Below are 27,672 nucleotides of genomic sequence, written 5' to 3'. Positions count from 1 at the left end.
CTCCGCGGCCGGCGGAGGAGATCACCAGATCGATGGCCGCCCTCCGATTTTCTCTTCTCCGCCTCAGCGAGTCGAGCCGGGGTGGTGGAGTCTCGTCCTCCTCCTCCTCCTCTTCTGCCAGGGATCCGTGAGTCAGTCTGTATTCGACCGGAGCCTCGTGTCACGAACACATCACGCCGAGGGGCTTCGCATCCGGGAGAAAATCGCACGGCGGGTGAAAGGCGGGGATGTGACTGGATCGGGGCGGCCGCCACTCCCGTCCTTCCTCCCGCTCGTTTTTTTCTTGAGCTCCTGGATGGAGAAGCTGTTGCGGCTGGATGTGGAAAGAATTACAAAAATAAATGTAATTACAATAAAATTACAGAGGGATTTTGAGGTGGTAGCTTGAAAGTACCTTGAAATGATTTGGAATAAATCAACAGGGTGCGGGGGAATAAAATGAAAAATTTGGGAGGAAAATATCTAAAAATTGTCTGGAAATTACAGAAAAATTACCTGAAAAAAATAGTTATAAATCAGCCAAAACACTTAGATGAGTGCATCAATATGGAAAAATATTGTCCGCATTAATTCTAATTGTAATTGAAATCAATTCTTACTTTGAAATTATTCTAAAGGTTAGATGGAAATAATCTATAAAGTACTGATGCATTTCCCCCCCATAAATTACGGTACAAATTGTGGAAGACCTTGTCAACTCCGAGTCATTTTTTACCTGGAAATGATCTGGAAAAAAAAGAAAAATATGAAAAAACAAAAAAAAACAAAATCAAAACTAAAATTGTTTGAAAATGATCAAAATTATGTGAGAAAATTTGTAATGAATCAGGAAAAACACTCAGACGACTGAATACTGACAGTCAATTTTGACTTTTTTATTTAGCTTGGCAATCATTCTGGAAGTCGGATGGAAATAATCTTTAATTTACGGATACATTTTTCTAAAAAATTGATTAATTTTCATGCATATTTGCACCACTTTCACGACAATCATAAATCACTGGATTTGCAACAGGTCGACGTTATTATTATTTTCACACAGATTTGGGTTTTGAAACGGCTTTGCAACATTCACCAGATTTACATTTTCCTTTTCAGCGGATTTACAACTTTGAGCACATGAACTACCAATGTTTACGTGCCAATTTCAATTTAATGGGTGAAGCGACTTTCACAGACGTCTAATTTTACATTTTATGGCACAAAGTAATTACATACCGATAAAAACATTGTACTTCAATCAATAAAAACAAGATTAATTTAATTTGAATCCATTTGATAAGAGAAGCTGACCAATTGCGACAGTGTTTTTCCCTGACGCTTTGCTTTTTCCCATTAAAGATAATATACTTGGAGGAACCTGGGAAACAATAAGTCGACATTAATTAAAATCTAATGGAGCACGGACGTTGTAAAAGATGACGGGGAAATAAAAAGTATAGTTCACATAGAAATATGAGCGAATATAAGACTTTGAATAAAAACCAATAAATTATATTGCAATATCACGTTATAGATGCTATTCGCGGGATTTAAAAAAAATAAAATTTTATAAGACACTATAGGTTCAAAGCATGAAAACTGATCAACTTATTTCAATGTTTTATATTTATTTCTTTTTAAATTAGAAAAAGAACGGATTCTATTAATACTGAACAATACAATACCGAAACAGGTGGAAAATAAGACGATGATACCGGAAGTATGAACTGAAGCAAGCAGGAAATAGAATGAATAACATAAAAAGCATTTGTGTCACCAAAACAATTTTAATTCTAATTATTTCAACGTTTTTCCTCTATCCCTGTCCCATGTCTCCGACCTATATCCCCCGGGATGGGGGCGCGTTGGACCCGCCCGCCCGGAAAATTAGGTCGTTAATTGTGAATCGCCGACGGCTGATATTCGATCTGTTCTTGAACGGGCCGCCGGCGGCCAACCGGGAACATTTCATGTGTCAACACCGGGAAAATAAAAATCCGACTTACATACGAGTTATACAACTTCCGGCCTGCCACTCTCAAGAGTCGTCACTTCCGGTGTAGCCGCAATTAGTGCAATTTCCTTTTAGTGACGGGCCATAACAATTATTTTTTCTTTCCTAGTTAAAAAGTACAATCGGCTACATATCACATGATAGTTACGGCAATGCGACAACTATAATCAGCAAAACAAACACCGTTGCCCGGTATGTAAGACTTTGTGTTCCGAGTTGTCGTTGATTAGCAGGCTAATCGCGGAGCGTCTGGTCACGTGACACCGATGGACTAGCTTAACTTTTGGCTACCGGGGATGTTCAGCACAAACCCCTGATATACATTAATTTAAAAGGTGTTGAATTGAGACATGCAGTTTTATTTCACATTTATCAGTTAGGGATGATAAGTGGAGTACTCAAATGAGTTGTGTGTGCATTGATAAATAATTACCATTAAGTGATTGATGCATCTCGACGCTAGCGGGAGACAAAGGTTAGCGGCGCATTCGCCGTCAATCTCCTCAGATTACGCTAGTTCTGCATGAGTAAAAACGTTACAGTGAATAAAACATGTCTGTTGGTTCAGAAATCTCAAATAAACCAATCTATCACTTGAGAGTGAAAGCACTTTCTTCATCTTCTTTCGGCTTTTCCTGTCAGGGGTTGCCACAGCGACAGTTGTCAACTTTCTCCATTTAACCCTATTCCCTGTATCCTCCTCTCTCAAACCAACTACCTTCATATCCTCTCTCACTACGTCCATAAATCTTCCCTTAGTCGTCCTCTAGACCTCTTACCTGGCAGCTCCAATTCCAGCATCCGTCTACCAATATATTCTCTATCCCTCCTCTGTACATGATCGAACCATCTCAGTCCGGCTTCTCTGACCTTCTCTCCAAAATATCTAAACAAAACATCTAGTGAAAGCACTAACACTTATCAATTTGTTTGAAAACAATTAAGTGCCAACAAGGCTAATGATATCCACATAGCGGCAGGAGGCTAATACCAAAGTAACCAAGGCTAGTTTTTAAGCTAGCCGTCATGCTACCCACACCTCATAGGGCGTCGCGAATTAGCCAATATTCAGCCAAGCACAACACGACTTGCAATGTTGTCTCGCATGAAATGAAAAGGATCAAACAGTTGTTTTGACTGGTACTGCCAAAACTCTGTTAGCTAACGCTAATGGACAGCAAGTTTATGGAGCACCGACGTTGAAGTGGACATGACGCTCCGTGGTTTGTTGAAAAATTGCGAGACAGGGGTTCTAATGCGTCGGTAAGTGATGCTAAGGCAACACTCTCCATTCGTCACGCTGTTGACGTATTGGAATGAGGATGTGTTCACTAAAACATGAAACCGGAGTGCTTAAAACACCAAACGTGGGGGGAAATAACCTTTTAGCAAGCAAAAAATGTGCTAACAGTATGCTAGGGGACCTAGTTGATACAGACCAGTAGCAACTCAGATACTAGCAGAATGGTAGAAGATGCTAGCAAGATTTGCACAGCTCATACATGGCTAAACAATGCAGGGATGTGGCTAATCTAAGCTAAGGGGTTGCGAACAACGGCTAATTAACCTCTTCGACAAGAAGCTAAGAACTCTGAAAACCAGGAGCCCAGGAAATACCGTATAATTGTGTACGATTAATTTCCTTGATAACTCGAAGTAAAGAAACATATTTGTTCCAAAAACTCAACATTTCATGTTTTAAACAAATACATGAACATTGCTGAGTGAAATCTTGAACTAATAAAAAATGGCAATACTACAAAGAGCCACAGTAGGAGGGTTGGGAAAAAAATAAACATTGTAATGATTTAGTAAAACGACTTTAACACAGTGAAATAATGATACTGGTATTCGAGAACAAATGATTTTCTTTTAATTCTAACTTGTCAAAGCAAAGGCCTTTCATACTCTTGGATTTTGATATCCAAAGGAAGTGTTTCTAATGGCGCTTAAGATGGAAGCTATTTGTTTTTCCTTTTAATTCAACCTGCCTGTTTCCTTTCTCCATACGTGAACCGATGAAAAGCACTGGCAAGAAACGCTGGCGTAATGGATGAAAGACTCCCCTAAGACAGTCACGCTGCAGTGCAGGGACACTTTCTTTTTTAATTTCTAATGTGTTTGCAGTGACGAGTCACAAGAACAGGGAGAAATATTAGCAAACATGACTATTGTGCTTTTTCAAAATTTTGAATTAGAAGTCACTGAGGGTCCTGTCAGAGAAATTACCTGCAAATCTGGAAGAGATGATCTGCAAAAACAAGAAGGAATTTACAAAGAATCTTCAAGAAATCACCTGAACAAGTAGGAGACGTGACGTAACTGCAAGATACTGCAAGAAAATGCTCAAAGAATTACTGGCCAAATATCAAGTTTACCTCAACATTTTGAACGTATGAGCTGAAAACAGTAAAAGGCACTTTAAATTGGCAAAGGAATTAACTGAAAATGTCAGGGTATTACCTGAAATAAATGCCATAAATTACCTGACAATCAGCAATAAACTTCCTGGAAAATCTGTTATAAATTACCTCAAAATCCACAACAAATTACCTGAAAAGATCAAGAAATTGTACATTTGGACTGGAATAAATGAAATAAATTACCCGTAAATCTGCAAGACATTACCTAAAAAGTTAGTGAGACATTACCAGGAAAATCTGCAATAAATGACCTCCAAATTTACAACAAATGACCTGAAAATGTCAAGCAATTACCTGGAATAAATGCACTAAATTACCCAAAAATCTGCAATAAATCACCTAAAAATTTGCAAAAGATGACCCGGAAAATCTGCCAGACTTGACCTGAAAACCTACCACAATATTATCTGGAATGTCTTCGAGAGATGACCTGAAAATCTGCATAAATTACTTGGAACACGTGCAAAAAGTTCTAAAAACCTGCCAGAAAATCTGAAATAATATACATTATGAATTCCTTGGAAATGTGATTAAAATCGCAGAATGTACAAAGAATATGTAGAAAAGTTGATTAAAGACCATCGTTTGACTTCTGTTGTTAAAGTGAGCTCGACCTGGAGTTGGCACGGACCAATTATTGGCGTGAACCTTCATTGATCTCCTCATCCAAACATCTCCTTAACCCCGAGTCCTCCTCGCCGCGCTTTCTCACTGCCGTTGCGCTATTTCATATGCTGAAATTTACATTGACAAAATAGCAAATAAGAAATCTGATTATATATTTATATATATAATCACATTTATTGATATATATCTTTATCTTTCTCTATATATATCGCTCACATTTGATTTCTATCTGCTGCAAATTCTCTGATCTTTATTAAACAGGCCTTGGACGTTCAGACGGAATAAGACGGATATTACACACCTTAATAGTTGGACATGTATTTTATATGAATTCTAAATATGTATTTTCATCAATGAAAAAGATTTGATTTGCACCTTGAACTAAAATTGTCAGATATCCAAGGTACTGATAATTAAAAATACCAACTGATTGGACAACCTTCATTCAACTTCTTTACTTAAATATAACACTAAATCATTTAAAGTTGCGTCGCCGCTAAATGTGTATTTTTTGTATTCATCCGCTTAGCAGAAAAAGATTATATTTGGGATTCTTATTTTGAAAAGAGGAAAGAAAAAAAGATATTTCCAGTTCTGAATATCTGAATGCGATGACAATTAATAACAAGATAGGCATTTATCTAATAAAATAATCATATATATCTTTTATGCACAAAAAACACACGCATACACACACACACACACACACACACACACACACACAGACACATACACACATGTATAATATGATTGTACTTGCGGTCACTTTAGATGGGGGGGGCGATTAAACAGCAAAATTAATTAGTATTTAATATGACCTCTATCAGCAGTGGAGCTGTGTGAGTGTGCGTGTGTGCACGTGTGTGTGTGTGTGTGTGTGTGTGTTTTTTCCTCCCGCTACCGCACTGAGCTCGCCGCCGTGTTATTACAATGTAATTAACATGGCGACGATTTACATCATCGTGTTCAAAGTCACCTTTTTAGCCCTTAATGGTCCGAGGGTCCGATCCAACCCCCCCCAAACCATGTGACTTCTTCATCTCAACCCTCCTCCTCCTCCTCCTCCTCGGGCTCAGGGTGTAATTACGCAGTCATACGGTGTTTACAGACGCAAAGAGAGGGGGGAAAAAACAACCTTTAATTTATTCCAACTGTTAGCAGTAATTCCCCGCTTTAATTTATGGCTCCTCCACCCAGTGGGAGGATGAGGATGAGGAGGGGGGGAGGAAGAGCACGGAGACGCTTTGCAATCGGACTGGCTGTTGCTTTAATAGCCAGGCTTTTAATGTTGGAAAAAAAAAACCCTAATAATCAGTGAATATTTATGCTTTTATTTGGTTAGCTTGGTTCCTTTTAGTATTCTAAATGAGTGGAGGCTACAAATTGAATGAATAAAAATATATAGAAATTAGCGATTTGGCACCAATACTTATAGACAGATTTATAATTAAAGAAAATATATGATAAATAAAAAAAAAAAAATGGAAAAATATCCCCCCAAAAATCCCACATGTCTATAAGTAAAGCTCTGTGGGGAAAAAAAGCAAAATGAAAACAACAGTATCCAAGATATGGTTGTTGTTGCTTTAAAAGCCAGGCTTTTAGTTTTGTCAAAAAAAAATATCCCCCAATAATCAGTGAATATGTATGCTTTTATTTTGTTTGCTTGGTTCCTTTTAGTATTCTAAATGAGTTGAGGGTGGAAATCAAAGGAACAGAATATATAGAAATTAGCAATTAAGCACTCATATATTAAGACAGATTTATAATTAAAGAAAATATATGATTTATAAAAAAAAATGGGAAAAATCCCAAAAGTCTATAAGTAAAGCTCATGGGGGAAAAAAAAGCAAAATAACAAAAATATATTTTATCTGAGATGTGGCTGTTGTTGCTTTAATAGCCAGGCTTTTAATATTAGCAAAAAACAACAAAAAATAAATCAATTTCCTCTGATAATCAGTGAATATTTTGTTTGGCTCCTTCGTGTATTTTAAGTTAGAGTTAAAAGAATAATAAATATATATATAAATGTGTGTGTAAAACAGAGAAATTAAATGAATCACCTCGATATTTAGATTTATTTAATTTAAAGATGATACATGAGAAAGGATAAAAAAAATAAAAAAAAGTGAAACCGAATTCCCAGACATCTACGTCCCAGCGCCACAGGGAAAAAAAAAAACAAGCAAAATAAAAACAACAAAATCTGACAGAAAATGGGGGAATGAAAATGAAAATGCTTCAAACTGACCAAGAACGTTGCTGAAAATGATTTTACTCTTTTTTTCCCCCCACAAAGATAAAAAACACAAAGGGACTTGAACGCACCTCTCTAATGGCTGTCCTTCCACATGGGGATGTTGATGATCGAGATGATCTCTGCAGCGAGTTCAAAACGCCGGGACGTTCATTCGGAGCGGCGTCGGTCTCCTCCGCCGCGAGAAGAAACCCGGAGCGACAGCGAAAAACCACCACAGAGAAATAGTAATTATATTTTACAGCTGGAAACCATCTCCAGCCTCCAGTAATTAGCCTGATCCCAAACATCTGGCTGTGACATTTACATGGTTGCAGGCTGTAAAAACCCCCGACCCCTCTGCCTGCACCGTCCGAGAGACAATTATAGAAACATTTAACGTCAATCTACATTGGCATCCAAAGGCTGCACGTTCACCGCCCACATTAGTGAATTATTACCGATTTATTTGTGTTATTAAGTAGTAATCAAAGTGTAACTTAGTCAAATGCAGTTTAAGTTAAGAAATCCCGCTTTTATGGATTAAAACTGACATATATGTAGGTGTGGGAGAAAAAACTTTGAGATTTTTTTTTCTAAATTTAAAACAAATCAGAAGCTCAGTTTTGGACATCAAATGTGTCTGTGAAAATTAATTATCAATAATATAGAGACAGAAGAATCTACTTTTTCGTTTTTTAAGCTAATTTCTGGTTCAAACCGCTTTTTAAAGGCAACAACATCATGCTTTTAAAATAAAACACTGGATAATAATTCAACAATAACTCATTGGCCTGACAAGGATCAATGACTGGGGCTGGGTATTAATGGCTTATCAATAATAATAATAATAATAATAAAGACGATTGCAATTATAATAATGATGGATGATAACAGTAATAATACCTTGAAATGAAATGATCAGACGATAGTCGGTCGTATCTAAACAAGAGAAGAAGAGAGATTATATTTAATGACCTTTTTAAGCAACTGTTTTCCTTATTATTCCTGTTATTATTGTGTTATTACATGGTAGCAGCAGCTTGTAATTACCTCAGTTCGGACGCAAAGCTGTAATTTCTTGGTGATAAATCAGCCGGTGTTGCGGCGGTGGCAGTCATGATGGCGACCTAGCTAGTTCAGTTGTTAGAATGCATTTTAATATTATTTTTTACATTTTGGAAAAAAATCCCCCTCAAAAAAGTACGTCCCTCAAATCATTTTTGAGGGGGCACCTTTAATTTAAAATCCGAAGTTTTCTGATTTTAACATTGATTACTGTTATGACATTATAATTACTGCTTTATGGTCATTCCCGATAATCATTTCTTTATTCAGTCCTTCCTTTCTGTCCTCTCAGCTCTTTCTGGATTCAGAAACACCCTGCCTTGTTCTCTCCTTTTTTCCTGACATTTATTTATTTCTTTTTAGGGGAGGAAAATAATGAACAGTACTAAATTCTTCAATCATAAATCAAATATTTATACCTATTTGTGTTATTTTCTTGCATATTTTTTTAAGCTAATATTTCAAGTTTGATGTCCCCGTCCCCCCCCTTTATTTATTTTCCTCCATTTTCTATTTAATCAATCCGGCATTGTTGCAATTTCTCTTAAATTTTTGGCTAATTTTACACGGGGATTCATCTGACTGATCGGCGGACAGCGGCGAGCAGCCAATCACACGGCCCCCGCCGATCAGCAGGGCTGATTGCGGCCTCTGATTGGCCGGGACGGTGCCCCGCGTGTCGCCCAGTGGGCAGCGTTGGACCTGAAAGAGAAGGATGTGAAATAATAAATAGAGAACACATAAAGAAAAAAAAAATGACGGAGAGATCGACTTTCTCAGATTAGGATTATTTCAGATGGGCAGGTCAGCTGTCAATCACAGAAAATCCAGAAATCCAAGTCACTCATTCACACCTGAGCACAATTTAATCCTTTAAGTTGTTCTAAACTTTGGTTATCTCTGTTGCCATGGTTACTCAAAACGTAACCAAAGGTGGATGGATATAGAGAGAGATGAATAAATGGATGGATAGATAGAAAGACGATGAGCGTGTTGATGAGAGTGATGGATAGATAGATGAATGGATGATAGAGAGATGCATGGATGATGATGATGATAGGTAGATGGGAGGACGGAAAGAAAGATGGATGGACGACAGATGAAGGGTTCGAGAGATGGATAGATAGGCAAAGATAAAGATGGATGGAGAGTGAGATGGATGGATGGATGGATGGATGGATGGATGGATGGATGGATGGAAGATAGGTGGGTGGTTAGAGATGATAGGTAGATAGAGATGGATTGATGATAGATGAGTGGTTAGAGATGGATAGACAGGCAGATAGATAAAGATGGATGGAGAGTGAGATGGATGGATGGATGGATTGATGAATGGATGGAAGATAGGTGGGTGGTTATAGATGATAGGTAGATAAAGGTGGATGGATGATAGAGAGAGGGATGGATAGATGGATGGATGGATGGATAGAGAGAGGGAGAGAAATGTTTGGTGGAAGAAAACTGAAATGCAGGGTGGGAGTGGAAAGGAGAGAGAGAGAAAGAGAGAGGGAGGCTCCTGTTCCAGCCTCCTCCTCCTCTAATCCTCTCCATCCTCTCCTCCTCCTCTTCTCTCTCTCTTTCAATCCGGGTACCAGCGGAAGATCCCCGGATCGTTCCTCTCTCTCTTTTTTTTCATTTCATTTTTTTTTCATTTTCATTCGGAAGCGCCGAGCGGAGGGAGGAAGAGAGAGAGAGAGAGAGAGAGAGAGAGAGAGCGAGAAAGAGGGGGGGTGTTGAAAAGGACCGCGCAGGCGCACGCGCACGTGCCCCCCCCTTACCCGCACGCGCACGAGGGGACCGCGCGAGCCCGGACGACCGACCGCCGATGAAAAGAAAGAAAAGACGCACAAGTTGCGCGTGCGTGCGCGCGGGTGCGTGCGCGCGGGGAAGCGAGTGTGCGCGTGAGGGTCTAACGTCGCCGCCGCCGCCGCCGCACGCACGAGCGCGTGGAGCCAGTGCCGCAGCGGGGGGAGACATAAGCGGGCGGAGCGGAGACGTTACCGTTACCGTTACCGGGGACGGAAGACTACCGGGAGACTAACGTATGGGAATACAACAACAACAACAACAACAACACCAACAACAACAACAACAAGTACAACTACAACGGCGGCGGAGAAGAGGAGGCGCGTGCGCGTGGCGTGTGCTCGCGGTCACACCTGAGCCACCGGAGGAGGACACCGGAGGAACCGGCGGGAGCGGAGGGACCCGCGGGCTGGGAGAGGACGGACCGGACCGAGGGAGAGGAGCCGCCGGCAGGTAGGCGAGGGCGGATGATTGGCTATTGATGATCGGTTATTGATCGTCCGAGTCGGACCGGGCGCCGTTGCGTAACGTTTCCGGGGAAACGGCCGGCCGGTGAGATGACCGGAAGCCCCCTCCACCTCCTCCTCCTCCTCGACCCCCCTCCTCCCCCCCGCCGGTCACCCGGAGGAGCCGCGGCTCTCGCCGGGAGGCGTCGTCGATCATCTGATCATCGATTCTCAATCGATCGGTACGGTCTCCGCCGCACGCGATGGATGGGGTCCGATCAGCAGCTGAGGACCTGAGGGCGGTCGTTCACGCGCATACGCGCACACAATATTATATATATATATATATATATATATAAAATTGTTTTTTTTTCAAAAGACAAAGATTCATCATCAATAAGTGCGGGATCAATGGAGACACCCGATCGATCCGATTCCTTTGGTGCGGTTGGAAGACGTCAGAGGGGTTAAACACACGGAGAAAAAGGGATCAATTTGACAAAAATGATTAGCGATGATCAATAGATGTTACCGATCGGGTCCCATTTGAAATGGAGGGCGTGATAAATAAAATAAAAGGGCGAACGTGATATTTTTATCGGTTTGAACTTCATTTGAATCCAAAGTTGTTCATTAGCGCAGGTCGCAGGCGGTTGGCCCCGCCCCCTTAGGCCCCGCCCCCTTTAGGCTCCACCCCCGGAAGTCCAGGGGTCTGCCAGCGGACAGCACAGGAAAAAACGACTTAAATGAATAGAGGAGGTTAAGAGGTGGCGTCCGTGACGTCACGTCCGGCTCTCTGTCGGTAACGTCACCATGACACCCCCCCCCCCCCTTCATAAGGGTGTGAGAACATCTGGAACTATTAACACACCTGAAGCTATCGCTGGAAGAACTTATAGATGAAGATCATGTGACCTCCAGCGCCAGGGGGGGTCTACCATTTTTGTTTGGACAATTTTTCTCCATGGTTACCAGAGATGCGACCCCGAGTGCACATCTCCCCGGTCCTGGTGCACGAGTGTGTTTCGATTTCTTTTTTTTTTGTGCGTGATTTTCAGATTTTCGGTTACCATTAACAGGAAGGAAAAAAAAAATCGCCATGACAACGGCGAACTTTGGTTGTAACTCACCCTCCCCCGCCCCAAATGAAGTCAATCATCTCTAAACCCGAACCGATGAAAATCACCCTGGTAACCGTCTGGTAACAGGGAGCCTGATGATGTCACTTGACCTGTGATATTATTGATCTGCAAAAAAAAATAGTAATTATGACGTCAGCTTGCCCTCTCTGTCACCACAGTAACTATCCTGTGCTAAAAACAACGATATGAAAAATAAACACTATATTCCAGGTCTCCAAAAAAAGAGAAAAGCGAGAGTAAACGATTAAAAAAATCGTCCGACAACTAATGAACCCAGATTAAGAAACATCACATTATACGAGAGAAGCCAACGACATGGAACTACAGAGAAATCTCCAAAATTGACCAGTTCCTGTTTTGTTTCAATTAAAAGAAAAACGCAGACGGAGAAGAGTTAAATGGCGCCTCCTGGTGGTAAGGAGGCCTCCTCCTTCCCCTCACACGTGCACACCTGCATATACAATCTAGACACATTTGAAAAGTATCTCGTCGAATATAACGCCATATTTTAATCGTTTAAAAGCTGACGGTTACCGCGGCGACTCCCGGACGTACTGCCAGAAATGACTGGATCCCAGTTTACTTGTGTGAGACACTGCGGCGGCGGCGGATTCAGCCCGGCGACAGACACACAGATGGCGTCTCACCAGGAACCGGACATTTTTTTTTTTCTTTTTTTCCTTTCCGCGGGTCGCTCCTGGCACGGAGGGGCTGCCGTCTGGCCTCACCGATCGCTGATGGAAGCGCTCCCTCCCCTCCCCACCAACCACCAACCCTCCCAATTGATTTGCATGGTTTATTCATACGTCAGCGGGACGGCAACAATGCGGCCTCTTCCCCGCAGCCGTCGCCTCTGGTGAGCGTCCCCATCCATTCCAACGCCGCCATTAGCACGTTCCTGCTAACGCCGATGCAGTCATTTCCTGATTGTGAAATATTTCACGGTCGTTCTTAAATAGAAATGTATCTCTCAGCTGTCTAAGACGAGACATACTGTACTTATAAATTATACAACGTCCGATTTATAATTCATCCCTGTATAATTATTTAAAGATGGCCGCTCGGCTCACGTGTTGACCCCCCCCGAGAAGATCGTCTCCGCGAGACGTGGTTGGAACGGGGCGGGGCCATTTGTCCGTCCGGTTGTGACGCTTGGCACTGTTGTCAGGTTGACGTTCATCCGCGGGGAACTTGTCCCATGTCAAAAACCGTCACGTTAGCCTCCAGGAAGCCGCTGTCATGTTACTAACGTGTAATAAGGGTGTAATAACATGAATCGTTGATTGTTACGTTGAGCTTTGACATCTCGGGAAGTTCAGCTGAGAATATAGCAGACAGAGCGACCAAGGTTTTCTTCTCCTTTTCCGGATGATGGATGCCTTCGGTTCAGACGAACCCTCAGCCCTACATCCCGTAATGGCCGTCCGAACATAATCGAGTCCTGTTTGCCAGCGATCTGATGGCGAACAAATCGTCGCCCCCCCCCCGTTTGATTGGCGGCGGCGATGGCGTTCACTCACTCACCCCTGGCGACTGCATCCTGGCCCGTTCTGCCCCGAGGCGGCGGGCAGGAACAACGGACTGCAAAAGAAATACAGAATGTCATGAACACGGAAATCACAAAAAAAAAAAAAAAAAAAACACTGGTAATTACAAAAACAGAACCTAACATTTCAAAAAAAAAATCTGTAAATTATTCCAGAAATATACCCGCGAATGTAATCGAACGAGAAAATAACGAGGCGACAATAAAACAGGTCAAAAGTTTACCTGGGGTTTTATTTGCGCTCCCGAATGAAGTTCCATCTCCGTGTTTCCCCCCTCCGACGCGTCCGCTGCAGGCCGGGAGAAAAACAACAATTAAACAAACAGAACAATCGTGTGCGTCCGAGTTTGGAGGAGGGGTTCGATCCGACGGCGCTCCGTTACCGATGTTTGTTCGTCCCTGCACGGGAACACGGGTGGCGGCGGCGTGGGATTCAGACTGACAAGACGGGGGTGAGAGGGTGAACGGGCGTGTCTCTACATGAGAGTCAAAGAGACGGTTGTTTGTCTTTATTTACACATTTTGACTTTTGAATGAAGGTGTGAATTAGAGAGTAAATAGCTTTTTGTCACAATATGATGTGTGAATGAGAGGGTGAACGGTTGTGTCTCTATTGGTGGCCCGGTGATGGATCCAGGGTGAACTCTGTCTCTCCATCTGCGGAACAGATGAGGAATAAAATTGATGAATGAATAATGATCAAGTTAAAAAAACAAAACTGCTTTATGGTGTGAAAGGAAACAAAATACACCTGAGGTGGAGTGATGATGTGGACTGGAGTTTCTAGAAGTTCTTCTCCATCCAGTCCACGTCCTGGTGTCAGGGCGGAGAGGACGACAGGGCGGAGGATTTTTGGTCTGCCTTGGGCGACGACGAGGTCGGCAGACATCGTTTTTGTGAAAAAATAATCAAATCAAATCTTTTTAAACATCGGAGACGGGTCACACACGGCGTGGAGACATGAGTTGAAGGAGGCCTTGTGTTCCCCGCTCAGAATGGCGTGATGGAGAGAGAACAGTTTGTCCCCAAACGCTCGTTCCCCCGTCAGGAGGGAGCCGCCGCAGCCAATGGAGAACCACGGTATAAATGTTATTTATTTCTTAATTTTTTTTTTTTATTGTCGTCTCTGCTCGAAGTCACGATGAAGCGGAAACCTAGTTTTTGTTTTAATTATTTTTTTCCCCCACCGACCCGGATTAGCTTCCTGCGCCGGCTTCCTCCTTGCATTCACTCATTTCTTTCTGAATTTTTCGTTGATGTTGTCGTTTGGTCTTTGGTGTCCATCCACCCAGGCCTCCAACTTTTGTTTTTTATCAGGGTTTCAGTCAATGGAAGATAAATATCTGTGATATGAGATATATATGATTACATCAATTATTCTTGATAAGCGTAGAGAAAAACGTCAGCGAGGCGTATTGTAAAACCTTAGTGAGTATTTCTGGGGGAATTATTTTACAGGTGTCTCCATGGAGATTTACCGATTATCTTGAGGGGGTTCATTTTCCGATGGCTTCCTCCTGGCAGATCAGTCTCAGGACATTTACAGTCATTAGGTTTGAATTACGAAAACACAAGAGACCCGAACGTTCGCTGCCCCGAGTGTGTGCGAGGCTCTGCGGTGTAAGTGTGTGTGTCGGTTCACCGGGCCCCTCGCCATCAGCCGGATGGCCTTCGTCTCTGGTCGCTATGGCGACCGATTCATTTGGAAACTCGGGAGTCCGGGCTGAGAGGACCTTCCTTCTCTCCGTGGCGCCCAAAGCTTCTGGGAGGCTGGTGGCGACACGGAGGGACGCTTTCTTCTTCTGGGGTTGAACCAGGAGTTCCTGGTTCGGGTCTCCGTGTCTGCATGGGTTCCTCCGGGAGGTTCAGTGGAGACCCTGAGTTTGTGTGAGTGAGAAGGTAAAGAAAACATGTGTGTCACTTTCAAGCGGCGCCTGGTTGGTCCAAACTTTTTAGATGAGTATCAAGATTGTTTAGCGACCGAAGCCTCCTCCGTGCTTCCCCTTCCTGGTGCTCGGGTCACAGGCTCCGCCCACCCGGCGCCTCCGATAAATCAGTCCTGGCAGTAATAAGCCCTCATCAGCGAGTCTCCCGCCGCGCTTCTAATTAGCCGCTCTGATGGCAGCGGCGTCTCTGACATTTATTGCGGACCGGCCGCCAACCCGCGCCGCCGCCGCCGTCCGGCTTTTATGACGGCTATTTATTTGTCAGGGCGTTGGCGCCCTGACAAATAAATAGAGTAACAAGCAGATAAGGAGAGATGAATGAACGAGGTGTGAAATGAATGAGTGAACGGCATACGGCTTTACACGATGCAGGAATGAGAGGGTGAATACTTTTTCTGTATGTATATAGGTAAGTCCATGTGACATGTTAATGAATGAGTGAATGTTTTTCAACTATATATGATGTTTGAATGAATGAGTGAATGTTTTTTTCTATATGACGTAGTATTGAGAGGGTGAATGGTTGTATATCTTTATTTGCCGTGTGAATGAGAGGGTGAATGGTTGGATATTTCTATATGTGGCCCTGTGATTGGTCCGGGGTGAACCCCACCTCTGGTCCAATGACAGCCGGGATAGGCTCCGGCACCCCTAGCTACCCTGAGTGCAGGATAAGCGGCGCAGATAACGAATGAATGAATGAATGCCGACTCAGTGAGGTTTCAGAGGCGGGGATCAATAAACTTTCAGACTAAGAAGGAACTACATAAGATAAATAAAATGATAAAGGACCAGTCACAGGGAGCGCAATAAGCTTGGGGGGCGTTTGCTGACGCAAGCAGGAAATGATGTCACTTCCGCCCCAGTCCAAAATGGATGTATCTCTTCATCGCTTCCTTCTCCTCTTTCCTCTCTGGGGGTCTGGACTCTCCGCCTGCCGTGCCTCCGTTCCTCGTCGTCACGGAGATTAAGTGAAAAAGCGGCGAGCACCGGCCGGGAGGGGGGGGGGGGGGCGTTGGCGGTGCCGCTCGCCGTCCCTCCTCTCCTTCGCCTCCGTCTGCTTGAGTGACAGCTGGCGGCCAGCTGGAGAGGGAGAGGTGTCCACATCATCGGCCGGGCGGAGGAGAAGAAGGAGGAGTGACTCACCGGGGACTCGGCCGCCGAGGAGATGGCGAGCTGAAGCTCCATGTCCTCGTTCACGTCCTCACGTTCTCGTCCACGTCTGTCGCGCTGTAGTCCGGGGAATGGCAAAGAATGGCTTTCAGACCTTTAGATGGGATTGAAAAAAAATCTCTTAAAAACCTGCTTGATAGAAAAGCATTGGATGTTAATGACTTTAAAAAAAAAAATCACCTTAAAATGAATTAAAGATAAACTCGATTAAAAAAGTTGAAGAAAAAAGAGCAAACAATTGACAGTAAATTGTATACAAATTTAATCAGCGGAAACAAACCCAACAGCAATGTGTGTGTGTGTGTGTGTGTGTGTGTGTGTGTGAGCCGTCACGTCAAAGTGTGTTTAATGTTCAGGAGTTTATTGCACTCTGTAAAAGAATATAAAGACTCTGCAATATGCAAACAGCTCCGTCCATTACACTGACAGCCTGAGCTGTAACACCCGCCCCCCACAGACACACACACACACACACACACACACACACACACACACACACACACACACACACACACACGCACGGCAGCATCCCTCTCCTGGAATCCAAGCGCTTCCCCCTCCACCCCGCAAACACCGGGGCTGTTAGGACTCCTTTAATTGACCGAAAAATAAAAATCGTAAACTTCAACAGACACAGCGTGAAACTTGACAAACCAAAGCAATATCTATTTTAAACGAACAAAGAAAAATATCCGTCAGGAATCTTGCCACGACTTGAATGATAATTGTCAAAAAAACGTGTTATTACAAACTATGTAATCATGAAATGATTGCCTAAAAATAGGGATAAAACCGAAGAGGGTCTCCCGGAGGGGGAGTCTCGGCGGAGATGGAAACGAGACGGACGGGAGATTAGATGAAACATCCAGGGTCGGAGGAAAACACGGAGGGCAGGGCTGAACCCTGCTCAATCTCGCCGCGTAATCTAGGATTATTCCTCGCAAACACAGGGCGCGTGTGTGCGGGGGCGAAGGGCAGGCCGCGGCTGAACCGCCGGGGATGAACACCACCAGGATTTAATGAAAAAGCGGGGTGGCCGGGGGGGATTGGGGCGGGATTCAGGGACACGGCCGGCGGTCTGAAGACCAACGGGAAGCACGAAGAAAACGCTTCTGCATAAAACAAACAAAGCAAATGCTTTTGTATAAATCAGGAGACATAAAAAGACAATCTAAAGCTACACCGAAAACAATCAGATCTGGAAAACATATAGAAATGAAAATACGTGACAAGATCGTATAAATACGATTTGGACAGAAAAGGTCTGTTCGCTCCAGGAAGTAGCCTCCTCCGGGGAGAGCGGTTTGCTAGTTCGTGTTTGCTCGTTTCCTTTCCAATCTTGAAATGTTGAGAATATTCCAGAGGCGGAAGACCACAAGTCATGACTTGAGATAACGCTTCCAGAAAGGACGCGCCTTAAAGTTACCAATCAATTATGGGATGTATTCATGAGATGCATGTTGTCAGTGATTAGCGCATGAATTCCAGCGTATTGCTAAAGTTCAGCAGGTGAACCCAAACAACCGTAACACCGCCACGTTCTTCACGGGGAGAATCTGAAAGAAAGAAAGAAAGAAAGAAAGAAAGAAAGAAAGAAAGAAAGAACTCCGTGTTTCAGCCACAGTAATGGATTCGGTAATTAATTTTCTGAGAATTAATCAGGGGGAGCGTAATAACCGGTGATCGGTTGGAGTCATTCTTCACGCCAGAGCGAAACGTGCCTCATTCACCGGCGTCCACCTCTGAGAACGCTGGGATTTAATCACATCAGGTCCCCGATGAGGAAGATTGGGGTGGGGAAAAAGAAAGAAAGAAAAAAAAATCCCTCCCGGGTGCGTCCCCAGACGAGGACGCCGGATTTAAATACTTGAGAATTCGACTGAAGAGCTTGGGGGGGTTTCACCGTATTGCAAAAAAAAACTCCCTGTCCCCTTGTGAGGACACCGAAAAGGTTACATTTGAACATATTCCTGAACGTTTGTGTTCACCCCGTGGACCTGACGTCCCCGTATGAGGACGTCTAACTGTGCAAACACCGCTTCACAAAAGCAGGATATCATTTGTGTCTGGATGATTTTAAGGATGCAAGCTAGCAAAATTTAATTGTAAAAAAAAAAAAAAAAAATACAAAAATGAGCATTCTTCGGCCCCACCTCAGGCCTCCTGGCAGACTGAAAGCGGGGCAAAGCGTTCTCACTTGAGCCATCCATTCAGAGGGGAGGATTCAAGGACAGGCTGATGGATCGGGAAGGCAAAAACAACAAGCCGGGGAGTCGAAACCACCGGCGGGGCCGCCTACGCTACTCTTTCACGTTTCCGGCTGATTGATATTCATTTCTCCCCGGCTTTCAGTTGATTCAGGGAACGTGTGAAACGCGGTTTCCTGCACGCCGGTAGCTGCAGTGTTAAATGAATGAGTGGAGCGGCGTCGGCATTCAGCCGCCCTTCCTCCTCCTCCTCAATCTCTCTCGGCAAAAACAAGCGTATCGCGTAAAAATATGAGCCGCCGGGTTTTTCTTCCGCTCTCCCGCTATCGGCAGCAGCGAAGCCTCTTAAAAGTGACTGAGCTAGTTTGCGGCCTCGTCCATCGTGACTAAATGTTACAAGCTTGTAAAACCAAAGCGGGACAGGCAGGAGCAGAGAAACTGCGGTGCGCGGCGGCCATCTTGACTCCATCGGTCTCAAGCCAAGGGCACGTACTCACCTGGTTTTTCCTGGGATTCACAGGTGGCGCTAGTTGGGGCCAGTGGACGTAGCTAGTCGGGACAGCGGGCGTGGTACATGTTGCTAACAGCCAATGAAAAAGAGGAGGCAGGACACAGGGCGAGGCATCAGAAGGCGAAGATGACTGGAACTAGTGGGGATATCAAAACAATAATGGCGAGCAGCAAAAGGACTACAGTGATGGAGGAAAGAGCAAACAGCCGCGCTGACAACAGCTTGTCGGACATGTTTGTTTACGCTCCGACTGATCATGTCATGTGATCAGTCGCTCACTATCTTTCAGTAACCATCTGGTTAGCGCCAACCCCTGAGACTGTTGGACATTGGTAACCACGGTGACAGCCGTCCAGTCCCCCCACTCCCCCCCCAAGGCTGCCTCGGAGCGACTACGCGCTATCAGGCTAACCGTTAATTTCTCCGTTTGTGGCGTGGAATGAAATGATCTTTTTAATCCACATAGCAGATAGATTTTTATCAAATTGTTTTTTAATAGATATATGACATGGGGTTCATGGCCACGGGCGGGGGCATTAAGTCCCCACATCCACAGAGTACTTTGTAATTAGCTACGTGTTTACCCGGCTTCGCTGCTGCTAAGCAGTCGCTAAAGGCGCCTTTATCCACGAGGGCGACGTGTCCGAGTTAAGGGGGAACGAGACGTTCGCCGCCGCCGACAGCTCGGAATGTCACGTCCTGGTTTGAGGACGCGGGGCGGCGGCGATGGCGGTGGGTGGGTGGAGGGGCAGAGGTTAAACGGGGAAATGAAAGAGAGGCTGATTACAGTCGCCAAGTTTCTGAAGCTTCATTAACGAGTTCTTACGGTGGAGATCTGCAGCGGCCACTTCAGACGCCGACCTTCCTCTTTCTTTTCTTTTTCAAAAAGTCTTCTTTTCATTTTCTGTCACTGCAATGTCACACCAGCTGGTGCACCATACAATTTCTTTTGAGCGAATGTATTTATAAATATATATATAGAGTATTTAAAGAGTCAAATGCTACCTGGAAACCGTGGAGAATGTCCCACTCGCTTTTGAAAGAGACCGGCTTCAGATTAGCAGCAGCAAGAATCCAAACAGACTTTAGGATTAGGTGGAGCTGATTCCCCCCAGAATCTGGAAAACCCATTCCATTTCTGGAAATGAATGAAAAACAACAACCTTAAAATGGCCTTGAACGTCACCAGCTGCCCCATTAGAATGAATTAGGGCCGGGAGTCGATTAAAAAATAATCAAATTAATTACAGGCGGCGCGGCTGATTAATTGAATGAATTAGAATTAATTGCATTTTTAATACCTGACCAGAAACAAGCGCTTTTAGTTTGTTTGATGACATGAGCTTAAACTTCAGATGATAGATAGATGACTTGTTACTGCCCCTCATCCTCATCCAGCAGCTGGATTTGTTTCCGGACAGCGGTTCCTAATTTTCATCAACTGAATCGATCTGCAGCGCCCCCCGTTGGCCCTGATCTTCCACCGGTCCATTTATCCCATGTGGACTCGGATATTTTGTTTCTGGATTTGAACCCCTGACATGTGGACGAGTGTTTACTGGATCAGGTTAGCGACGATGACGTCTTCCTCAGCAATGTTAGCATTAGTGGCACTAGCGGTGTTCAAAGAAAGCATTCATCACCGGTACACTTGTACAAAGTGAACCAACATGCACGCGATAAAAAATTAAGATGAGCGACCTGAGCACTAGTCCAAGATTAGCATTAGCAACCAGTGAGCTAGCTCCAGCATGGTAAGCATTGTGATGCTAACAGCACATGGAGCTTCTCCTGTGATAAAAAACTCCTCCCACAAAGTGCAAAGACCAGGCTTTTTTTAGCTAATATTTGGACGTTTCTTTAATTTAAACATCCATCCAATAATAAATCAATTAATTTATCGAAATGAACACATTTAAGTTCATTGGTATTCAAAATTTCTTTATGTGATTTGCGCCATCTGCATCCTGCATCATCTTCTCCAGTAACCAGAGCTTGTGAACCCTCTGCAGGAAAGTCCTCTTTCTCTTTCTATCTCTGTCAGCTTCTCGGCTTTGAATCACTTCCAGGAGTAAATTGTGAATCAAAAGGAAAAAAAACAAAAACAAATAAATAAATAAAAATACCAGGAAAACATAAAATTTGTTGACATTGAGGTTATTGGTTTTGTGACGGAGGGGAGTTTTATTGCTGGGGGCTTTTTAGAGCCTCTAAAAGGAAACAAAGGAAGCTAATCTCACTGAGAACGGGCAAATCTGCTCTATGGCTAATGAAGCACTGTCTGTGTGTGTGTGTGTGTGTGTGTGTGTGTGTGTGTGCACGTGCAGAGAGGATGGAGAGCATGGTTGGCAAAAGCTGCAAGGGAAAAAAAATGGCGAACTGATAGCTAGAAAATAAACGAAATACCAAAATATATAAATAAATTAATTGTGTGTGTGTGTGTGTGTGTGTGTGTGTGTGTGTGTGTGTGTGTGTCCTTTAACTTCGATATGTTGGCGCAGGGCGGTTTCGCTTCTCAGAGCCACCGGAGAAAATGACTACACACAGCCCCAACCCTGAATAATCAGTTAATAATTACATAAATAAATAAAAGATATGTGTATGTGTGTGTTGATGTGGCTGTTATAAGTAGATAAATAAAAACAATAAATAATAAGAAGAGGTATTTAAAATAACAGTAGTAAAAGTAATAATAATATCACCTTAAATCTGCAAGAAACTATGTAAATAAATAAAAATTAAAAAAAATAAATAAATAAATGTAAGAACAAGTCCACCATTTTCCAAATGTTTATTTGATAAATGTTTTTTTGAATCCCGAAGGAGCGTCCCGGGGATGTGAATAAAAAAAACAAATCGCCGAAGGACAATGGAATGATATTCACCTTGGAGCCGCCGAGTGAAGTTCAGTCAGGAATAAACATCACAGAAGATGCTTTTGCAAACGGCGACAAGCAATCTGGAAGACGGAGAGCTGAGGACTTCGCTCACAACCCGGAGGGGTGATTGGAAGTCTGCCCGTTTCCTAAGATGAAGAAAAAAGTGAGATCCTCGCACGTCTCAACATCAGGAGTAATAACAATAATCTGTCATCACCATCGTCATCAAGATATTCAATTACTTCCCTCCGCTTTACATGGACCGGCGGCTTTTACTGGCCCATCTTCTACGACGCAGATCTAGAAGATGCTCTTTCTTGGGGCTTCATCTCTTTCCGGTTCCGGCAACGCATCTGCGAAAACCAATCGGTCAGTCAATGATTCGATCCGCACCGAAAGCTGCCAAATTCCCCTTTTCAGAAAAAAAGTAAAGTAAGGTGATGCTATTGTTAGCGGCCGCTAGCCGCCGAGCCCGGGCTATCGTTTGGCTCGACGGCCGCTAACGTTAGCGGCTATGAGTGACAGTAGTACTGAAAATCCCCTTTGTTGTTCTTCAAAATATTGGACAATATGTCTCCGGGGATTTGACGTGACAGTGACACGCTGACAGTTATAGCTTAGCAACAGTAACTAAGGTGGGTGGGACTTGGCGAAGGGTGTATAGACGTAGAGCCTTCGGAGCTATTCGTTCCAAATCCGTTTCCTTCTGTCTCTTCATCTTTACTCTTGTTAGTTTCTCGTTATTTTTTTTTCTCGCCAGTGCAGATTGGGGACTGCACCCTCGCCGAGAAAGCGGCATCATGACTGATGAGCTCCACTTGATTTTATGCAACCACCATTACAAACACCGCCACTAGAACATATACATATAATAACAATAATATTAATAAGAGCCAAAGGTGAAGCAGAATATTAAGGAAACATGTTGGGTCTTTTACCATTTGTGATAAGAATCAAGAAGCAGGATAATTACTGTTTTACCTCACCATCTAATGGGGACTGACATATTTTCCAGGACTTTATGTATTTTATATAAACGTGAACCTTCAGCGGTCGCCCCTGTGTCCCTTTTCTAATGAGGCGGATGTCAACTGAGCTGAGAATGCGAGAAAAGGGAAATAAATATAGAAATAAATGAAAAAAAGGCTGACGTGTTTTCGCAGCCTGAATCGAGGCCACCGGCGCCTGAAATGTGACAAGCGCGTTTCCCTTCCCCGACGGACAGAAAACACCTCCTGGGCTGAAAATGCGTCCGAGGCGGCAGCGGCGAGGTCAAAGGTCGCGGGCGGGACGGTGTTTACGGCTCTGCCCCCCCCCGCCCTCCGGCTTTGGAGCTGAGCGGCGGTTAGACGGCGGTTAGATGAAGGTCGACAGGTTCAATGATAGAGATAAAAATCTGTGTTTACCGCGACGGAGCCGGCTGAGCCTGACCCGCGGTGCATTCACTGACCGCCTCGGATCACCGGGAAATATCTGACCCGTCGCATAAAATATCTCAACCCCCAGAAATTCAAGATGCTGAGAGTTCAGCTGGAGTTTACTGTCATTCTAATCCCTGCGGGATTATCACGGGGTGTTCAATCGATCAGACAGAAATCGACAATAAATAGTCAAAGATAAATTATTCAGTCGCTGGCAAACCGGCAAACACCGACGTTCCGTCTGGGTTGAGAAAACTGCCCTTTTTTTTTACATTTAAGACAAAAGTCGAGTTCTAATCCGCCTCGGGTTGAAGTCGTGGCGGCCATGACAGCCAACCCGAAGGCCCCCGACTGATACGGGGCCCGCCGCTAATCCTCGCGCTGTTCCTGTCAAAGATGGACGTCCGCTTTGTCGAGGACCCCACACACACACACACACACACACACACACACACACACACACTCACTCCCCTCCTCCCATCCTCAGTTTGTCCAAACGCTCAGCATCACTTTGCGCCCATCGGTTTTGGGTGTCAGCCGGGGAGGAGGCAGCGGCGCTACGGAAGCCCCTCGGGAAACGTCGCCACGGAGACCCATTAAGTTATTAGACCTCCTTCATTATTAAGTGTGATGCAAAGACAACCGGCTGCGGCCCTTCAATATTCATGCGGTGCGATGGCTCCCGGACGACGGCGACACGATGGGCCGGTGGGAGTCGGGCAGCGCCGCGACAGCGAGCTTCTCAATAATTAGTGCGGCGGCGGGTCGGCAGGCGTGGCGACATGTCACGACAGGGCGGTAAACGCATGGTGCTGAAAAATTCAAGGACAAAATATCGGTCTATTTTTATCAACTAGTGGGAAACATTGTAGGAGGGCCACAGGAGCTCATGTCATGTATGTTCCACGTTCATGTTCACAAAGAAACAAGAGGCTGGAAATAATCTGATTATATTCTAGAACAGTGGACACTCAGCTAATCTAATCACTCTTAATTTTTTTGGCAGAATTTGTCACACTAGTGAAATTCTGCAGAATTCAATAGTGTGAGGAAACTACCTTTAGAGTGCTGATCAGAAACCAATCAGGGCGGGTTCAGTCTCCAGAGCGAGCCAATCGGAGGGGCGTTCAATCAGAAGGTAGGCGTTAGCTAGCTCGGGCTGCCGCCGCTTTTGTGGAAATCGCGTCACCCACCGGCCTTCAGCCACCCGGATCATCAGTAAAGCTTTCATGATTTGTTTTTAAAAGTGTCCCAAACAGAGCGGCGGCGGCGGCGTTCTCGCGGGGGCCGCCGACGTGTCATTAAACGTTCGTCGGAGACGTGACTCATCCGTCAGATCGCTCTTTGTTTTCCAGACGCCCTTCGGTCCCGCGCTATTCTTATCCTGCCTCATTTCCTCCCGTGTTGACCTTGTCCCTCATCCCACCCTGTTTGATTGGGAGATAGTCCTGCAACGTGTGTGTGTGTGTGTGTGTGTGTGTGTGTTTATGTGTGTGTGTGTGCTTGTGGGGGACACAGAGGAAATATGGGGGTAGGGGGGGCAGAGCGAGAAAAGCACTGAGGTGTCCAGCACTTAAATTGCCTGTTTATTTCCAGTCATTGCATCAATTACAGCGATACTGCTTCTCGAACCGAAGTGTGTGTGTGCGCGCGTGCATATGTGTGTGTGTGTGTGTGTGTGTGTGTGAGATGAGAGGGAAACAATTAACCCTTTAACGCTCTGCTCAACCATCAGGTCGAGGCACTATATCTTAATTAAGACAATGTTGAACTTCACTGATCCAGATCCAGATAAATTACCTGGCGGCGGAAGGACAGGGGGGGAAAAAAAAGAAAAAGATAATTACCGGAAGGATTCGGCGCCCATTTCTTTTTTTCTATAAGTTCAGGGTTTGGATGCAAATATATATTTATGCTAAACGCATATATAATTGTCATGTGGCCTCCCGCTCCGTCTCTCCGACGGTGCAGACAGGGGGGTCGGGGATTTTACAACCTGTGACGATATAAATGTCACAGCCAGCTGTTTGGGATCAGGCTAATTACTGGAGGCTGGAGATGGTTTTCAGCTGTAAAATATAATTACTATTTCTCTGGTGGTGTGCTCGCTCCGGTTCCCTCCCGAGGGGGAGGAGACCAACGCCGCTCTGAGTAATCCTCCGCCTGTTTCGACCTCTCCGGTGAGATCGTCTGTCAGTTAAAGCGGGTCTGTGACGAGAAACGTCAGGACCTTCGGACACACGAGGAACCTTAAAGATGTATGTTAACTATCTTGTTATCTATCCGTGGGCAGAAGTTAGCACTCCTCAGTGTCTCCAAACCAGACAACATGGATGCTCTCAACTAAGACTTCTACGCATTTCCTTTCACTCTGGCTGATAATCCACCTCCACCTCTTCTCCACTTTCTCCATTGCTATGTGCTATTGACCCTTGATACTTGAAATCCTCCTCCTTCTTTAGCTCCACTCCCTGTAGCCCCACCTTTCCACTTGGGTCCCCCTCATCCACATACATACTTTCTCGCTGTGACTAACCTTTCCATCTCTTTTTCCGTACAGACTTCCACCTCTCCCGATATCCCACCACATTTTCTCTGCTCTCGCTGCAGATCACAATTTTATCTGCAAACATCACGCTCCATGGAGGTTCTTGTCTAACCTCGTCTGTCAGCCTGTCCGTCCCCACTGCGAACAAGAAGGGGCTCAAAGCTGACCCCAGATGTTGTCCCACCTCCATCTCGAGCTCCTCTGTGACCTACAGCACATCTGACCTCTGCCTCACAGCGAGCATACATGTCCTCATGCAGTACCATAATTCCTATAGCACCCTGTCGTACGGCCATAGTTCCTTTTTTGGCACCCTGTCATACGGCCATATTTCATCTCTTGGCACCCTGTCGTATGCTTTTTCAAGATCTAGGAAGGCACAATACAGCTCCTTTTGACCTTCTCTGTATGTCTCTACCAGTATTCTGAGAGCAAATACTGCTTGTGTTGTACTCTTTCTCAGCATAAAACCATACTGCTGCTCACAAATGATGACTTTTAATTTCCATCACTTCGTCCTCCCTTGTACCTTTGTCCTCTTCATCTTCCTTGTCACCAGATTCATCCTACAACCCCCCCGCCCCCCAAGCTATCAGGCTATGCTCTCACCTACAGCTACTCTGCTGTCACTGATCTCCTTCAGATTACATCATTTATACAAGATGTAGTCTAACTGCGTGCGACTGCCTCCGTTCTTATCAGTTACCTTATGTTCCTGCCTCTTCTGGAAGAAAAGTATTCACAACAGCCATTTCCGTCATTTTTGCAAAATCTACCACCATCTGTCTCTCTATGTTCTTACCCTGGATACCAAATCTGCCCATCACTTCTTCATCACCTCTGTTGCCTGCACCAACATGTCCATTGAGGTCTGCACCAATTACCACCCTCTCACCTCTGGGGATATTCTGCATCACTTCATCTAACTCACTCCAGAATTTTTTCTTTCTTCTCTAACTCAAATCCCACCAGTGGGGTATAGCCACTAACAACTTTCTGCATCCCAGCTTTAATTTCCAAGCTTCACACTCGTCAGTCCATCTGACACTCTCTGCACCTCCGGAACATTCTTAACAAACTCTTCCTTCAAGATAACTCCAACTCCATTTCTCTTCCAATCGATGCCATAATAGTACAACTTAACACCTGCACCTAAACTTCTGACCTTGCTACCTTTCCAACTGGGCATACAGTATCTCCACCTTCCTTCTCTGCATCATATCAATCAACTCTAGCTTTTCTTGTCACCGTCCCAATATTCAGAGTCCCTCCACTTAGTCCTGGACTCTTGCCTTTCCTCTTCCACCTACTGTGGCCCAATTTCCAGCGGTGTCCTGTAGGTTATCAGCACCAATGGGCCTCCACCGATCCAGTATGAGACTCGTATTCTTTTCCATTTGCATATTTAGTTTTAGCTCAGCTTATTAGCCGAGTGTGTGCATGTGTGTGTGCGTAGGCTGCATGGGTGTGTCTGTCAATGTGTTACATTTCGTGTTCGTGTGTGTTACACAAGTGTAAGATGGGTACTAGAAGTGTTGGATTGATGTGTTATGTACGTGTGTGCGTTATGAATGTTTGTTATATGACTGTGTTATATGACTCTTGAGTTACATCAGCCTGTGTTGAGTGACCGCATTATCATGTGTGTGTATGTGTCGTGTAAAGTACACGTTATGTCAGCCTGTGTTAGCATC

The 27,672-nt window shown here is 44.5% G+C and overlaps 1 protein-coding gene and 1 long non-coding RNA gene across 2 annotated transcripts in view; one reads left to right on the top strand and one right to left on the bottom strand.

Annotated features, from left to right (window-relative positions):
• Nucleotides 1-9,953: 9,953 nt before the first annotated feature.
• The window catches only part of flrt1a (fibronectin leucine rich transmembrane protein 1a), a 43,908-nt gene continuing 26,189 nt past the window's right edge, over nt 9,954-27,672 (top strand). Inside the window, exon 1 of the mRNA XM_086160372.1 lies at nt 9,954-10,612. The gene's annotated coding sequence lies outside the window, so the exon portion shown is untranslated. The remainder of the gene's footprint in view (nt 10,613-27,672) is intronic.
• On the bottom strand, nt 13,023-13,893 carry LOC147226489 (uncharacterized). The gene is made up of 4 exons (XR_015107188.1): nt 13,866-13,893; nt 13,677-13,769; nt 13,518-13,582; nt 13,023-13,328 (listed from the first exon to the last, which is right to left on the bottom strand). It is a non-coding gene; the product is annotated as an uncharacterized LOC147226489 (long non-coding RNA).

Source organism: Fistularia commersonii, chromosome 15 (genome assembly GCF_037954325.1).
Source record: "Fistularia commersonii isolate RoL2024-O1a breed Wild chromosome 15, RoL_Fcom_v1.0, whole genome shotgun sequence".
Taxonomy (NCBI): Eukaryota; Metazoa; Chordata; class Actinopteri; order Syngnathiformes; family Fistulariidae; genus Fistularia; species Fistularia commersonii.
Note: the sequence above shows the minus strand (reverse complement) of the source record. Positions and strands in the feature narration are given on the sequence as shown.